We start from the raw sequence: 17,847 nt of genomic DNA, 5'->3' as shown, positions 1-17,847 counted from the left end.
AGATGGCTAGGGCGTCTAGGTTTTGGGCTGTAAGCAGATCATGGATATCGAGGGCGTGCGCTGGCAAGGAGCAAGCGTTAACAAGAGCACAGTTAATGTGTGCCAGGGGTTTTGGGGGCGGCTTAGGAGTGGGTGCGGTGGTGGCAGGGTTGTCGGTAGAGAGCGTTGGAGTGGGATTGGACGTTTCACCTGTAGTATGCAGAGTAATAGTGTTCACATTGTTGTGCATTTCTGTTTTGGCATGCAAGATGTTGACTTTGACTTCAACAATATTGTTCGATACATTGCCATTGTTCTGCAGGGCGTAGGCATAGGATTCCTTCGGTGGGGCGGCAGCAATGTTGGTAGTTTCCGATTTATGATTGAGGGCAGCCCGTGGTTTGAGTATGACCATTGCTGGAATGGGCGTAAGAGTAGGTGGGCTCGTAGAGGTCTTGATAGCTTCTGAGTGGTTGGGTAGGTCAATGAAGATGTTTGCGAAGGAGAAATGGGGGGTGCCCTTCCCTTTACAGATCCTGGGTAGGTGTTCCTTTCTTAGCTGGGGCAGGGAGACAACTCTCTTGTTGCTGATGCCGGTGGGCATGGCTGAGGTGTTGTCCTAGCTTGGCGGCTGCGTAGGACGGGCAAGCCTTGTTGGGTTTTTGGTTGCAATTATGGGATGGGGATTCTTCGCTGGGTGTGTGGGTGTAGTGTCACTCAACTTTCAATAAGTTGCCATTGTTCTTGTATCGTATAACTAGTGGAAAAATCTGTGAACACAGGCTAAAGTGCGTAAAGGAAGCCATTTTCAGAGTGTAAATATATTATGTGATGTATTTGAACGTAATTTATGACACAAAATGTTGTAAAGGATATTGCTCCTTTGACACTTTTGCAGTAGCATCATCTAGGACAGCAATAAACATGGGATAATGAAAATGAATTCCTGTTTGTAGCTTTGTTGTATACATGCTCTACTTATTAGTTTTAAGCAGTGGTCGAAGTAGGCCGGAGCGGTTGGGAGCGGTTCTGTTCTACTTCTTTGTGGGGGGTTTTACTGTCCTATGCTTTTTTTTTTTTTAAAACCATTCCGGAATGGTTTTGTTTTACAATAAAAGTGTAGGAAGAAGTTGAAACTTGCACTTCAGTGCACTGCACTAAACATTCCCTTAAACAGCAGGTGTGCTTGTTTAGGGGTTTGGATTGCATGTGGGAGGGGCGTGGTTATGGGATTTGTGGAGATTGGGGGCAGACCAGCAGGGAACATAGTTCTACTACTTCTTTTTGTACACTTCAACCACTGGTTTTAAATACAAGTCAATAAAACAGTATTTAAATTGCATTGACTTCATGATTTTGGAGAGGTAGTGCAGTATTGGGTGGCAGTAGAGGAGCAACGCGGGGGGGGGGGGGGGCGATTCTGGTGTTTTGCCCGGAGTGCAACATTATCTAGAAACTGCCCTGACACAATACCTACCACCTTCCAATTGTGAAAATGATAATGCAATGGCCTTGGAATTCTGTGACCTATTAAAAGATCTCCTCTGTGGTTTCCTGTATTATTAAACGGCATGTTGGGGTACGTTATCCAATACATTATTTAAGCACCAACACATTGCTCAGTGTGTGGGGTTTACCACAGTGCATACATGGCCTATATTGTAAAACTGCAGGGCTTGTTTTGTATTCTTGTTCTCCCTTAAATGATATGATATGGCATTTATAACGCGCCTATACACAAGTGTTTCAAGACACGACGAGGTAAGGGAGGGGAAACAGAGACAGCGATCCTACTAGGCCAGGTGTCATTGAGACCGTGCAAGTGCAGGGGAACGGGGAAAAGTGCAAGGGGAAGGGAAGGGGGCAGTGCAATACATAGGATAACAGTAAAATAAATAAAGATAATCAATACAATAAATAAGACAATAAATAAAAAGTGTGGCCGGCTGGTGGTAAGTGCAAGGGTAAGTGCAGGCATCGGGGGTCAAGTGCTACTAGGGGCTGTAGGGATACAGAAACAGTCCCTGTGTGCAAGGGTTGCCCGGGGGGCAGTGCAGGTGAGCAACTGTTGGGGAGGGGACCTTGGCCGAGATCAGAGGGTAGCCAGGTAACCAGTGCAGTTTAGATTCAGCCAGGAGATCAACAGGGCAGAGGAGGAGAGAAATCAGAACTAAAATGGAAGGTCTTGAGGTGATTCTGGAACCGGAGATGGTTCTCCACAAGTTTCAGAGATGAAGGGAGGCTGTTCCAGAGGGAGGCTCAAACAGAAGAAAGAGATCTACCACCAACTCCCTGCTTTGAGAAGTGATTGACCGTGAGGGATTTGGAGGGGATGAGTAAAGAGCTCGAGACGGAAGGTATTTAGGAAGAAAGAGTTAAAGGTATTGAGGTTCCAGGCCCCAGAAGGCATTGTGGACAATGCAGAGGGTTTTGAACTTAATCCTCGCCGCCAATGGGAGCCAGTGCAGAGATTTCAGTCCTGGAGAGATACGATCCCTGGGCTTGAGGCCAAGGACAAGTTTCGCAGTCCTGTTTTGGATGAGTTGCAGAGGGTGGAATGTAGAGGCAGGGAGATTTAGAAAGAGGCTGTTGCAGTAATCAAGCCTGGAGAGATCCAGAGCTTGGAGACAGTCAGTTTCTGGGGGAAGGTGAGGAAAGGAAGAATACCTCTGAGGAGGTGCAACTGGTAGTGTGACTTCTTAGATACGTCATAGATGTGAGGAGAGAAGGAAAGCGCAGAGTCGGAGATGACCCCAAGGTTTTTAGCCACACGGGTGGGAGCAGGAATAGGGCCAAGAGATGCCGGCCAGAGAGTGACAGGAAAGGAGGGAGCAGGTGTGCCGATGAGGAGAATCGTGGTCTTACTGGCATTAAGGCAGAGATCATTGGCGGCAGGGGTGTTGCTAGGTCTGGAAAAGATCCAGGGACAGATCCTGATATGCTAATATCAGGACTGTCGGGACTCGGGGCTAGCTAGCTTTTTGGTTGTAGCCCCTGAGCTTCTATCCAGGGCTACAACCAAAAGACCTGGGGCTATAGCCCCCGTAGCCACCCCCTAGCAATGCCTCTGATTTGTGGCACACCACTACTGGATGGCGGACAGACAGTCAGAGATGAGAGAAGGAGAAGAGGTGGCGGAAGAGAGCCTGAAAATGAGTTGGGTGTCATCCGCATAGCACTGAAAGTTGGGGCAGAGAGCGGCAATGCGGTGGGCAAGAAGTGCCAGGTATTGGTTGAACAGACAGGGAGAGAGGTTAGACTCCTGGGGAACGCCACAGGTAGAGATAGAGTAGAGGAAGGACCCAAGTTTGACCTCGGAGGATCGATCTGAGAGGAAGGAGGTCAGCCACGACAGGGCCTGATCGGTGATACTCAGGTTATCACAGAGACGGTTGAGAGTCCTGTTTCTGGGGATGTTTAAGTGTCCTCCAGTGCATTCTATTTCTGCTTTCCCAAAGCGCTAGGAGGCACAGACAAACACAGGGCGAGGTGCTGCGGGGGAATGCAGCCATGCATGTTGTGTGATGTGGTCTAACGCATCATGGTGGGAAAACCCTGAAAAATATGGTGCATGGTCCCTGAAACGTTTGACCACCCAACTTAAAGTGTGGAATAAGCACACACAATGTTGTCATCTTTAATGTAAGTGGGGCACCAAACACATGATTTTTGTTTTTAAGCGCTAGTTATGGATGTGTAAAAAGGAAAGTACATTTTATAAGGGATTTTAGTCAAAACTTAGTTGGATCTAATGCCCCTTTTAAGTATAGTTTAGGCTCTCTAACTCATGGAATTATTTTTAGGAATTCATGGACAATCGTGCACTTTAAAGCATATTGTTCAGAACTGAGATGTTTTGAAAGCAAGTTTTAATTGATTTGGAGAGGAGATGTATGGAATAGTAGCCATAGGTAGTTTCAATCATATTATTGGATATGAAGTTAACTTTACTGGGGTGATGGAATTGTTTTCCCTTAAACGCAGTGGGAAATTGTGCATTTTGTTTGTGAAGTACATTTAAGAGCTGAAGTTCACCTCTTTGCACTAGTGACATGATCTAGAACCAAGCACTCCAGCAACCATATGACACATAGCACCTTCCAGAAAGCATCCAGAAGAAGGGATGTAGTACCTAGAGTGACACCTCAGTGCACCAATGTCAGGATCCGGACTCCAGTCTTCTGCCTGTATTTCTACCTTGAGCCAGGCTACCTTCACAACCAGCACCCTGTAAGCCACGCTCTCCAGAAGCTTTGTGATCATTGCCCACTTAGGTACAATAGACCATTTTTAAGATACTGCGTACCCAGACCTTCCCTGCTTGACTCACAACAAAGGGGTTCTGTGGCTGAAACCGTAACAAGCAAGCCATAGAGCCTTACACACGCAACGTGAACTAGCTACGCTTTCAGACCCCAAATAAGAGACACAAAACTATATAAGGATGTGAATGGATTTATTGAGGAACACCAGGGGCCTGATCTGCCAGCTTTTCATGAGCGGATATCCGGTGTAAAGTCAGTACAATGCACATTTAGAACAGAGTCATTTCCGCAATTGGAAAACTGGTGAATTTGAAACCTGCCAGACTGTATCCAGGCCCTGTTTTTTTCAGATGAGAAAAACGTGCCTAGGTTCAAACATTAGTGAGGGAAAACCCGCAAGGGGGATCCGTATAAGGAACTTCCGGAATGGAAAGTGAACCAGGTGCTCAAAAGCTATAACATGAACCAAGGTTAATGTAGACCTGCAGGTCAGCCCTTTACATATGAAGAAGAGAGCTTGTGGGTAGTCTCGGATAGATGGGTGTAGCTGATGTTTTTGGATTCAGGTGTATGGAGTTCAAATGGGGGCTGCTGAAAAAGAGCAACGATGAGAGGGTGGTGCAGAAGGTGGGCGTGGGCCATGAGACTGAGAAGGGTGCTGGCACTGTGGGTTTGTGGTGGGTGACTGACAAGTGGATGAGGAGGGGGGGATGGTATGAACATATTTCAAGACTAAAAGAAGCCATTTGTATAGGGATCATTTGTGGATAAAAAAAACAACAAGTCTGCGGGCAATGAGAAGATGTCATGGACAAATGGGGGAGGCTGTATAGGGTGGGGCGCCTGCAAAGAACAAAGGCAAAGGGTGACTCCTGTATTCTTGTCTACCGGGGAGCCCAAGACCAGCCAAGACACACCACCTAGCCATAACACCCAGACTTCTCACCAACTAGGCAAGGGACCTCACCCTACTATTAATTGCTGCCTAGTACCCTTCTCCTTAACATGGTGGATTGTGTTTTGCTCCACTGTATTAATTGTTTTCCCTAGACAAATTGTTGCTCCATGGTATCTTGCACCCTGGCGTCCACTGCACTTAACTGTTTTCTTAGATTAATTGTTTCCCCACTGTATGATTTATTTGCCCTAGGTTAATTGCTGTTCCATAGCATTTTGCTCACTGCCCTCCTGAAGTAATTGTTGCCCCAACAGTATGGATTGTTTGCCCTAGATTCATTTTTGCCCCACTGCATTAACCGTATGCCCTAGATTAAATGTGGCCCCTACTGTATTTAACTGTTTCCCTAGATTATTTGTTGCCCCATAGTTTGAGGTGTGGCCTCTAGATTGTTGCCCACACTGTACTTAACTGTCGCCTTAGACAAATAATGGCCCCACTATATGAATGACTAGCCCTAGAATAATTGCTGCCCCCTCTGTTTTTCCACCCTGGGATCCCAGATCAATTGCTGCCCATTATATGTAGCTGTCGCCCTAGTTTAATTGTTCCTCACTGTATTTTCGTGTGGGTTCCATTCACGCAGAGGGGACCGCTGATATTTTGATGCATAGCTTCCAAAGGCGATTTTTCCCTATTATGTTTTGTTGCCTGACACATCAGATGAACACCCTAAATTACCACTTACCCCCTGAACAACATCTTTCATTATCCGCGTGCACACTAGAAACAGACAACTGAGACACGTAACTACTGTTTTAGACATCAAACAATAGTGCTCTTCAGCTCTATAGCCAACTTCCATATCCCCACCACAGCTAGCTCGCTCCTAGCAAAACTGCCACTCAAGCCTTCCATCTGGACAGAATTGCCTCTATACCGCCGGCACAAAACACTTAGAAGCAGACCCACACACGTCTGAACCGAATGCACCAGCACAGCAGCAAAGCTGTCTAACCTTCTTGCTCCCGTCCTACTAACCCAACCCACCCACCTATTTTTCAGATCAGGCGTGCTGTATAAATCCCAGCAACATAATACAACATGACACAACACATTTGGCCAAACGGATCAAAGAAATCTTGATTGGTTTTGAAGGCAGTTCTGAAGAGAGCATAACCATATACATGCCAGCTTCCCACAGTGGAGTACATAATCAGTGCAAATGCCTGGGGATGAACATTATCACCTTTAACCGATGCTTACACTGCCAATGTCCAGGGATTACCAGCATGGATAGGCTTTACTTTTAGCCCAAACTATTGCATTGGAGTGTAGCTAGGAGCGAGATGGCATGTGAACATGAATCCACAGCTTTCGTGTTGTTTGGTTATTTACCCACCCATTGACTGGTATGCTAATACCTATGGCCACTCCCATCCACTATCTGTCCTGCCCCACATAAAATAGATCTTCCTCAGGTGTCTTTGAGCTAGCTATATCAAGCAGTAACATCAAACGTTTGGCCTGTCAGTGGTTTTTCTAAGCAGTCTGCTGAGAGGTAGTGGCTTAACATGGAGATGTGAATACACTATTGCTGTAATTAATATGTCTTAACCAAGCGTGCTTTCAGCCATCTGATTTACATCCTAGCACTGAAGTCCTGTTAAAAACAAGCACTGACAAGGCCACCCGTTTTGGCTTTTGTATAGCTGTTATATAGGCATTGCCAGGTACTGCTATCATATACCCAGACACTCACACCATTTTCCAGCTGTGGCCATCTTTTGGCCACTATGGCAGTGTCTGACACATTCCATTTGTTTCTTGCTGGCCGCTCCTAGTCTCTGTCTCTGCCCTCTTTCAGGTCTGACCCAGTACCTGTCACTTGTGGGGTCCGCCAGGACTCTGCTTTGTCTCCCATACTTTTCAATGTCTACATTAAGCCATTGGCTAAAATCATTCAGTCCTTTGGTTTCCTTTGTTACATCTACGTGGATGATACCCAGATTGTGGTGCCGTTCAATTTCTCTCTCTCTGAAGCTTCAGTCAATCTTAGAAACTGTCTGACTGCTGTTGGGGACGGGATGAGTCTGAATTGGCTGAGACTGAATGGCGACAAGACAGACGTCCTGGTAGTCGGTGCCTCTGTTTGGACACCTGAGTGTTTAGCTTTTTCCCTCAACCTGTTGCCGGAGTCGGGGACCTTGGAGTTAACATCTGCCTGTCAAGGAGGCCATTTTAAGCTTAAAATCTTGCAGAAGATTCTGCCGTTCTTGCCCTCCGCATGCGTGCTCCTGTGGAGGCTGCTTTTATTTTTGGTACCGTGGACTACTGCAACATGCTTTTCTTGTCTCCATCCTCTTAAAATACTGCAGAATACTGCTGTGAGAGTGGCTACTGGTATCTCTGATCAGGATTTTATCTCCCCTACAGCCTTCATTGGATCCTTGTTGCACATCGCATTGAATTCAAGTCCCTCTGCATTGTTCATCTGGCTTTTTACGGCCAGAGTGCTGAGTTTTTGCATATGTTTTGTTGTTATATACCCACCAGAGTGATTTGATTTTTCAGGTCCATAGGTTTCCATCAGACTAGGATTGTTGGCTGCGTCTTTTCTGTTGCTTAGATGGCACTCTGGAACAAGGTCCCCTGCTCCCTCTGTGCCTTAGATAACCATCTACTTTTCTGTTTTTGCCTTAAAATTCCACTGTTCTGGGGTTCTACTACTAGCTTTCACCGTTCAGTCTCCTCTTTCAGTGCCTTGATGCCTTCGGGTGAAAGTGCGCTTTACAAGTATAGTTAGCATAACAAAACGTAGGGGGGGATCCCAAAATGAGTTGTGGAAAGGGGCTGACAATTCAGTGATATTTTGCAAATATTCTGTTATTGTGAAGCTAGGGTTCATGAGTGTTAATGCTGCTTTTGCCTTCACGTGTAAAACCTTGAGACAGGGTTTTTGTGAAGGCAACAGAAAGTCCCCAGGAGGAGGGCAGGTGATACCTGTTTCCATAATTTGAGGTTCCTTGGTCCGCAGAATTGCTATTGGCAGATGGGAACCAGGTGATTGTACAATGCAACACTTTTAAGGGTCGGGCTGTTGTGGTCCTGCTTGGATAGATTGTATAGATGCATTGTCAAGCCATGAAATTGTTTACTATTGTGAACTACAAAAGGGGATATTGTTCTAGGATGGGCAACAGGGTGTGACTATGATGGCGCACAGGGCCGGTCTTCAATATGTCTTCAGCGACACACTTCTGAAACTATCTCCAGTATCCTTTTTACAATTTCGAGATTGATGGCATTGAGATTGATGTGATTGTCTTGGTTTATCACTTCAGTGCATCACTGCTGTGCATGCTACTAGTATGCATAAATAGTAGGGCTCCTGGCGATTCCCTGATCTGTCCAGGTAGACAAAATAGAGGTATATACAGTTGATCAGGGCGTGCCGAATGGACAAACAATTCTGGTGACTCAGAGATATTGTGATAAAAATGCTTTGCTCATACCGAGTTTCTGATTGTAGCAACATTTGTGTAACCTAGTACACATGAGTGATCCTAATTACACAGGAGTAAAGCAAAACATTTTGTGTACATGTTCTGATGGGATAGGCACAGATATCAATGCACATACAGGGGAAATAAACAACACGTGAAACCGTCATTGCAGCACAATTTCTACAGAGCAAATGGGACCCATTTTCTTTGTTGGGAGACAGAAATTCTTGTAGTAATGGCTGATTTCAACAGCTTAAAGGTGATAGTGTTGCCATTTTGCACTGTATAGGGAATTGTCGACACAGGTGTGTTTCGGCCATGTTTTATTTTTATTTTTTTATTTTTATTTGAATTTATAAAGTGCCCAGCGGCCCATAGGCATCGTGGCGCTGTTACAGAGTGTTCACTTAATAACACAGTATACAAGTTATAGCTTTTCATGTACAATAGTAAAGGTTAAACATGGCATAGCTGGTGGTGTTCATCAATATATGGTGCTTAAAGTTGAGCGCCCTTCATCAGGATGTGAAAAAGGGACTGCATGAAAACACTGAATGATGGATCCTGTGTTTATCCGTGGAATGTAATGCAAAAGAAATGTGTGTGTCACTGAATAGCCATTTGGGTATGTCATTTGTGATTTTATTCAGCTATTATTACTTTTAGTTGGAGAGAAAACCCCCTCAGAAGAGTTACCGTGTGGACCTTGTTAGACACAGTGTAGGACTCCACTAATGTTGATTAAGGAGGGTCCAAATTAGGCTAGGGATGCAAATCTACTTCTTTAAAGATAGGAGCTGTTGGGAAGAACATAAAGGAGCGGTTGCAAGTCCAAATTCGCTATGTCTCACGAGAATAAGTGATATGTGAGGGCAGCCCAGTGGAAGGTGCACCTATGCAAACCCCCTCGGCTGTGGGGAGGTTTGAAGAAAATATTGTTTAACTATACAAAGGTCTGCCTCGCCAAACGCTCAGGAGAGCGAATCCCAGTCTCGACCCGGCTTGTGGATGATTACCGGTATCTCTTATCCAGAATAAGCCGCCGCTAATGACAGGAGGAGCAGAGAAACGTACAGACCTTATACAAGTCTTTACTGTATTTTGGATGGTGCAGGATGGTGCTGGCGAGGTGCGTGGGTCGTGGGCTGGAATGCTCGTTAGTGGCAGATAAGGGCGTGGGCTATGGTGCCATCGCGGGTGTAAGCACATGCAACACTGTGCCGGGGTGTGCAAGCTAAATGGTCCTACCTTAAACGTGATTCAATATCGATCAATCGAGTAGTTGGCTGGATGTCCGAAATGTTACAGTGACGGCAAGAACTCAACCGTATGTATATCGCCACACACAGCTATACATGGGCTATGGTGCCATCGTGGGTAAATGCAAATGCATGGCTGTGCCAGATTTCTGAGATAAATGGTCTTACCTTAAACGAGGTTTAATAGCAATCAATCAGGCAGTCGGCTAGAGGTGCAAAATGTTGTTGGGACGGCAGGATCTAAACCGTATGCATATAGCTGTGCACGTCCGTAACCATGGAAACGGGCGATTGTATGCCGGCACAACTCACGAGTGGTGCAGCCACATTGGAAAGATGTCATTGGACACTGAATGCTATGGATGGAAGTGCGTGAGGGACACACCACGTGTGAGGCAACCTGAATGTATGATGGGTCCTGTATGTTCTGACATTATGAATGTGTGCCCGGGACCCTGAGCAAGGGAGTCACACGTGTGATTATGTGCGTGACGTCCCCTCGTACCAGATAGCATTGCGCTGTCTTGTTTACAGGATATCGCAGCGTGTTCCCATATAGCAATTGGCTGTATAAAAGGCTGTATCATTAGTCAAGTGTAACCTGAGAGAATAGTTTGGCTGTGAACAATGTTAAAACAGTGGAGCTTAATCATGTGTGTATCACAAGATGATAAGTCAACACAGGTTATCAAGGCATAATTACATACATTATCATACGCATGTGGGAAACTACCGGTGGCATGTAGAAAAGAGATTCGCTTAAAGAGATTCTGAAAAAGCGATTGTACAGCTTTGGAATGACAATGATCTGTATATATATTGCCTGCATGGAAACACAGCTTGAAATACAGCTTAAAAACATTCTAACATATACACATTTGCAATGTCACTGATGTCTTGTAAAAGGGCTTGCCCAGATGTGATTATGCAACTTTGAGATGGCAATGATTTCTAAGAATGATGTCTCAAATAAGTCACTAGCATCTGATCAGGAGGGAAAAACAGCTTAATGACTTAGTCACTGGTGTCTTGTAAAATGACTCGCCCACATGTGATTATGCAACTTTGGGATGGAAATTATTTCTAAGAATGGTGTCTCAAATAAGTCCCTAGCATCTGATTAGGAGGGAAAAACAGCTTAACCACATGGTACGTTGTTTAGGACAAGATGCACGGCAGTTTCACACTTGTCAAGTATGGCCCTAAAGTTCAATGATCATGCCCCTAGAAAAAGACTCCACTCAACAAAAAGGTTTAGACAGTTGTTCACAGTGTGTAACCGGTGTAGCCACCTTTGTTCAAGTTTGGTCAGTTGCTTGTTGATGTCTCCAACTCTTTTTTGTAGGGAGATCATTTGTAGGACGAATCATTTTAGTTCTGAGTTGGTATTGAACACTTATGGTACTTTAATTGTGTTAAGACATTGTATGATGCAGGGGATGCAGAATAAATCTTACACCAAATAACAAGACAGGCTCAGGAAGTTGGCAAAAAGTCTCTCTCAACTGTTTTATTTTCAATTGTCTAAAGCAGGGAGTTACAAGGGACATCAATGGACGTCGCACAGCATGGTCTCAACACATTTAATAAAAAAGCATTCTTATATTGCAAAAACACGTCATATTTGACGTCATACTATGTGGCAACCTAAGAAAACCTACACAGGATTGTGGGTGGTTTAAGGGAAACATCTAAGTATACTTACTATATACGGATGGGTTGTAATTGGGTCTCTATAATCAGGTGGACCACTTATGCCCACATCAAGTGCAAGTCACCTTCAAAAGTTATTAAGTACACAGCACATCATTGGCTCTCAAACAATAAGGCTCTTTATTATATGGCCCTCTACAATTGGTTGGCACATTAGTACCCTTCTGGAACATTCGATTCACGAGCAGCACATAAGCTGGTATACCAGGTGTCAGTGGGTGGACATGACCATGTATCCCCAAAAATTAGCCCCATATCTTTCATTGCTCATGCCTTCTGACATTCAGATTGTCTTTGAACTTGACCTTGTAGTAGCTTCTCTTCTCTGGGAATATAAGGTTGTGTAAGCATATACTTATCAAAGTTCTGATCTGCATGCCCACTTCTATTTTCATCGTTGACTGACGTGACTGGAGACCTTGAATTGGCAAATGTTATAGCATTTAATTGTCTTGAATAAAGAAACTTGGCACTCATGGTGTTTTCTATTTACAACTTAACAAGGGATCCCTCAGTGCCTCACATTCACTGCGACACATGCATAGCTATCAATCCTTCTTTCTCTATGGGTTTGAGCTTACCAAACCTGTGACATTGAATATCCAGATTCTACATAATGGCGGCACTGCCTGCAGTCTATTCACTACATATAGCCAGCCTTTATGATTACTTAATCTACTTGCGTTACATCATCTGTACAGTTATAAAATGGCTTGCATTTTTTGCAGTGTTCTTCACACGTGCAATCATCATTCCACATGTGAAAGTCTTCTCGATTCTTTACTTCATCATCAGATTCTATAAGATCTATTAATTTTCTTCTTCCACCATTCTTCTCAGTGCGTCAGGCTCACCTGCTTCTCTTTATCTCATTTTCATATTTTTTCGGGAATCTCTTCCAGGAGATTATCAGTTCTCCAAGGATACATTAGATAGGGCTTTCTAAATGGATAATTTGTCTCGAAGACTCTCCTTGGAATAGTCACAGTCACTGGTGCTGTGCATGTTGCAACTTCTGGTTTCCAGCATACAGGTAGCATAGGGGCAGGACTTCCTGTAGAGGCATTCAGCTGCTCTTCTACAGTATGCTTCTTCATTGTATAATGTTCGACCCAGGGTTTGTCTGGTACTTGATTTTTTATACAAGAATAGTGCTCAGAGATGCGTTGTTTGATTGCCCGAATCGTTTTGCCGATGTAGATTAGGCCACATGGACACTCATTCACTTAGATAACCATTTTGCTGTTGCAGTTGGTTTGTGCTTGGAGTTCAAAACTGAAGTTGTTGTGTTTGAATACCTTCTTCGTTTTGGTGAAATTGCAAGCGATGCAGTAGCCACATCTGTGGTACCCTTTTACGGGTGGTACACCCCACAGCGTTTCACTGATGGTGGATTTAATTGGTTCAGTGTAGGTCTGGACCAATTTGTCTTTCAGATTGCATTTTTTCTTGAATGCAAAAATGGATTTTTTCGACAGAGTTCCATTGTTCACATGTCAATGTTTGTTGATTGTACTTTTTATCAAGGTGCTCAATGGACCGTATGTGGTAACACAGGCCAATCTGTCCAATGGTTCGCTTGTCTTTGGGGTTAGACATTCTCCTTGCAGGTATTTGCTTCCCTCTTCTACAATGTTTTCACTGCTTTTCTTGGGTACCCCCTGTCTTTTTTGGAGTTGTTCTGCATGTTGTGTATATTTTGACTTGTCTGTGCAGTTTCTCCTGACCCTCAGGAACTGGCCATAGGGCAGATTGTACCTCAGACCCGCTGGGTGATAACTTGAAAAAATGAAGAAGACTGTTTTGATCTGGACTATTTTGCGAAATAGTTATGTTTTTTATATGGCATTCATCCTGTAGATGTGTAGATCAAGAAAGTCTATGGAGTCTAAATCCCAGTGGATGGTGAACTTTGTGTCTGTTGCAAAAATGCAACCATTGATGAAAAAGGCCAAGAGCCTTTGGCTGATCCCGTCCAGATTAAAAGGATATCGTCAATGTAGTGCAGCCAGGTGAGAATGTGCCTCTTGTAGGGATTAGAATTTGAGGAGATGTGGTCTGATTCATAGTCGGCCATGTAGAGATTGGCTACATTGGGAGCAAAGGAGGCTCCCATAATCACAATCTTGATTTGAAGAGCTGATCTTTAAAGAGAAAGAAGTTCTCAGTCGTAGCAAGTCTGATGCATTCAAGGATGAAATTTGTCGGCACCATCTGGATGTCTCTAGTGTCTAAAATGGTGCATAGCACTTCCAATCCTTCTCGTTGGGGGATGGATATATACAAGGCCTCTGCATCTAGTGTGGCCAGTATGCAGGCTTCTGGAAGCTTGATGTTGCTTAGAATATTCATAGGGCGATTCATGGAATTAATGTGCGCTGAAAACTTCAGCGCAAGCGTGCGAAAGCGTGCGAATCGCAGTGCCAGTGCGAAAATCGCAGCGAAACCCACGCATAGCGATTCATGGAAGTCTGTGCGCGTGGAAATCAATGGATGTGCGCTGAAATCCTGTTCGGTGCACGCTGGCGCACACGCCTTCAAAAAGCGTGCGCTAAGCGCACATAAAAACGCACATAGCGCGGCGCACACAACAAAAGTAGGCGTAACACGGGGCGTGACACGCGGAATGGGGAACAACGCGTGAAAATGTGGGCGTCACGGGGGAAGTACAAGAGGCAAGTATGCGGAATGCCCACACGCTCACCTACAACACGTATTCATGGAATCGAATTGGGCAAACCAGCGCACGGGCAAAGACCCGCACAGGCCTAAACACATCCGCCACACGAAGGCAGGCGGTAGCGTCCCTGCGCATGAAAAAAATGTGCGCTAACAAAAAGCACGTACATACAGCTATGATGAATGTACCATACTGTGTCCCTCTAGGACAAATGACGTGCAAAGGGGTACGCGACAAACACGGACACCCGCTGTGTGAAAAATAGCGTGTGCATGTATTTTGGGGCTGCGCGGGAAGTTTCACACGTGAAAGGCCTTGGGCGAGCGGGGTACTTGTATAACTGGGGTTCGCGTGAAGTCTCATACGCCATTGGATCCAGGTACGTGTATTTCTGGGGTTCGCGTGAAGTTTCACACGCAATTGGCCCTGTGCGAGTGGGGAACGTGTATTTCTGGGGTTCATGTGAAGTTTCACACGCGATAGGCCTTGGGCGAGCGGGGTACTTGTACAACTGGGGTTCGCGTGAAGTCTCACACGCGATTGGATCCTGGTACATGTATTTCTGGGGTACGCATGGAGTTTCACACGCGATAGGCCCTGTGCGAGTGGGGTACGTGTATTCCTGGGGTTCGCGGGAAGTCTCACACGCGATTTCAGCAGGGTACGTGTATTTCGGGGGTGCCGGGGAGTCCTACACATGAATTGGCAGTGTGGGTCCTCCCAGGTGTTCTCTCTACACCCTCCACGGCCCCTGCAGGCAGCCCACACCACAGGGGACAACCCTGCACCCCTGGTCATGTCCCACAGGCAGCCCATCCACCATGGGCATGCCCCCCAGCCAAGCCACATGTCACCTTGCACTACTGATCACCAACGCATGACCCCCTGCACCCCCACCCCCCAGCAGTGCAGGGCACCTGCCAGCAGGCCCACACACATGTCCCCAGCACCCCCACCCCCCAGCAGTGCAGGACACCTGCCAGCAGGCCCACACTCATGTCCCACTCATGTCCCCCAGCACCCCCACCCCCAGCAGTGCAGGGCACCTTCCAGCAGGCCCCCACACATGTCCCCCAGCACCCCCACCCCCCAGCAGTGCAGGGCACCTGCCAGCAGCCCCCCACACATGTCCCCCAGCACCCCACCCCCCAGTAGTGCAGGACACCTGCCAACAGGCCCCCGCTCATGTCCTACTCATGTCCCCCAGCACCCCCACCCCCTAGCAGTGCAGGGCACCTGCCAGCAGGCCCCCACTCATGTCCCCCAGCACCCCCACCCCCCAGCAGTGCAGGGGACCTGCCAGCAGGCCCCCACTCATGTCCCCCAGCACCCCCACCCACCAGCATTGCAGGGCACCTGCCAGCAGGACCCCACTCATGTCCCCCAGCACCCCCACCCCCCAGCAGTGCAGGGTACCTGCCAGCAGGCCCCCACTCATGTCCCCCACCCCCACCCCACCAGCATTGACAGGCCCCTGCCAGCAGGCCCCGACACATGTCCCCCAGCACCCCCACCCCTCAGCAGTCAGGGGCACATGCCAGCAGGCCCCCACACATGTCCCCCTGCACCCCCACCCCCCAGCAGTGCAGGGCACCTGCCAGCAGGCCCCCACTCATGTCCCCCACCCCACCAGCATTGACAGGCACCTGCCAGCAGGCCCCGACACATGTCCCCCAGCACCCCCACCCTCCCAGCAGTCAGGGGCACATGCCAGCAGGCCCCCACTCATGTCCCCCAGCCCACCCACCCCCAGCAGTACAGAGCACCTGCCAGCAGGCCCCCACACATGTCCCCCAGCACCCCCACCCCCCAGCAGTACAGGGCACCTGCCAGCAGGCCCCCACTCATGTCCCCCAGCACCCCTGCCCCCCAGCAGTCAGGGGCACCTGCCAGCAGGCCCCGACACATGTCCCCCAGCCAACACGTCATCACAATCCAGATCCATGGCTCTTATGGCCACCCAAATCCCACCCCATGCACCCCAGTCCAAACACCCAACCAAGCTTTATATCCACTCCAAATTGAAATCCCCATTACATGATAGATCACAAATAAGCAGTATGCGCATGAGTACAAGTCTGTCAGACCCACACAATGGCAACACATGACTGAGAAAACCCACATTGTGACATGCATGACACCAATGAGAGAAAACCACACATTGAAGTAAGAAACAAAAATGTATTCAAGTCAAAATGAAGGGAATGAAATCAAAACACACAATAATGCCAATAATAATCAAATTGCAGCATGTCCCAAAAAATCATAAATAAATAAAAAGAGAATCCAAATTAATCCAAATGAAAATGTGTCCAAAGTCACCGTCCAACAAAGCAAATCCAAAGAGAAAGAAAAGCGTAATATCCATTGCTCCATGCTGAAAAAAAAGATGAAGGAGAAAAATCCACTCTAAAACTATGTATAAATAGCAAATCCAGGGTCCATGAGCCCAACGACATAAATGAAACCTACAATGAAACCTACCTAGTTACTAACTATATACAAAAATGTGGGGCATAGTCCATGCGCCCCAAATGAAAGAAAAAAGAAATGAAACTTAACACTAATGAACTATATACAATGGCGGCGGGCAAGTCCAACGGCTCACTTGTTGATGTAATGGGCCAGGGCATCATCGTACTCCTGTTCAATGTCTTGGAGGTGGGCCTGTTCTGTGGCCCCGAGGTCTCGCAGGGATAACCCCATGTCCACCTCCAACTCCCTGCGAATTCCCCGAGGCACTCAGCCCGCCTCAGCGCCCTGCGCATGGAGTTCTCCACCCTGACCATTGTGAGCCGTGCCTCCTCTGCCCGCCGCCGCTGCGCATCTATCTTCTGGCCCAACCGCTACCACACAGAAGACACTCCCATTCTAGGGTCCTCCTGCCCTCTGGCCGATGCCTGCCCCTCTGATGTAGATGGCCCCGAGCCATGATGCCTCCCACGTTGAGCCTGCTGCTGCCTCCGATGCAACTGCCTCGGCCAGCACGACAGCATACAGGCTGATGGAATCCACCGACACCGTCGTGCATGTGCCCTGCCCGATGATGCCGGCACATCCTCCATCTGCTGGGGTCCAGTTGCTGGGGTGTCCACCCCTGCTGGACCTCCGACTCCCGACTGTGGCAGGGATGGGATCCCCACCGAGCTGGCTGCGTTGGTCAGGGCAGGTCCACAGGGGGCCCTGGTGGCATCTGGGCCGGAAGACGGCATGGAGAACGACTGGCGCATAGTCTCCACAGAGGTGGAGAGGGCCGCCAGAGTGGCTGACACATGTACAAAACCCCTGACCATGGACACTCACAACTGGGCCACGTTGGCACGCTGCTATTCGTGATGACGTGCGTGCTTCCCGGGGGGAGCACGCACGTCATCATGAATGTCACGCGTGTGCAACGCGACACCAATCAGGACCTTCTCCATACGGCCAGGGGTCCCCTCGTCCGCAGGTAGAGGAGTGTCAGATGACATGGACATCCCCCCGGCCTGTGGACGGACCTGGGATGGGGCATCCCTGCTGGTGCATGGTGGTGCAGTCACAGTGTCAG

Source organism: Ambystoma mexicanum, chromosome 11 (genome assembly GCF_040938575.1).
Source record: "Ambystoma mexicanum isolate Mex_15411 chromosome 11, UKY_AmexF1_1, whole genome shotgun sequence".
Taxonomy (NCBI): domain Eukaryota; kingdom Metazoa; phylum Chordata; class Amphibia; order Caudata; family Ambystomatidae; genus Ambystoma; species Ambystoma mexicanum.
The sequence above is the reverse complement of the archived record's forward strand: the minus strand, read 5'-3'. Positions refer to the sequence as shown.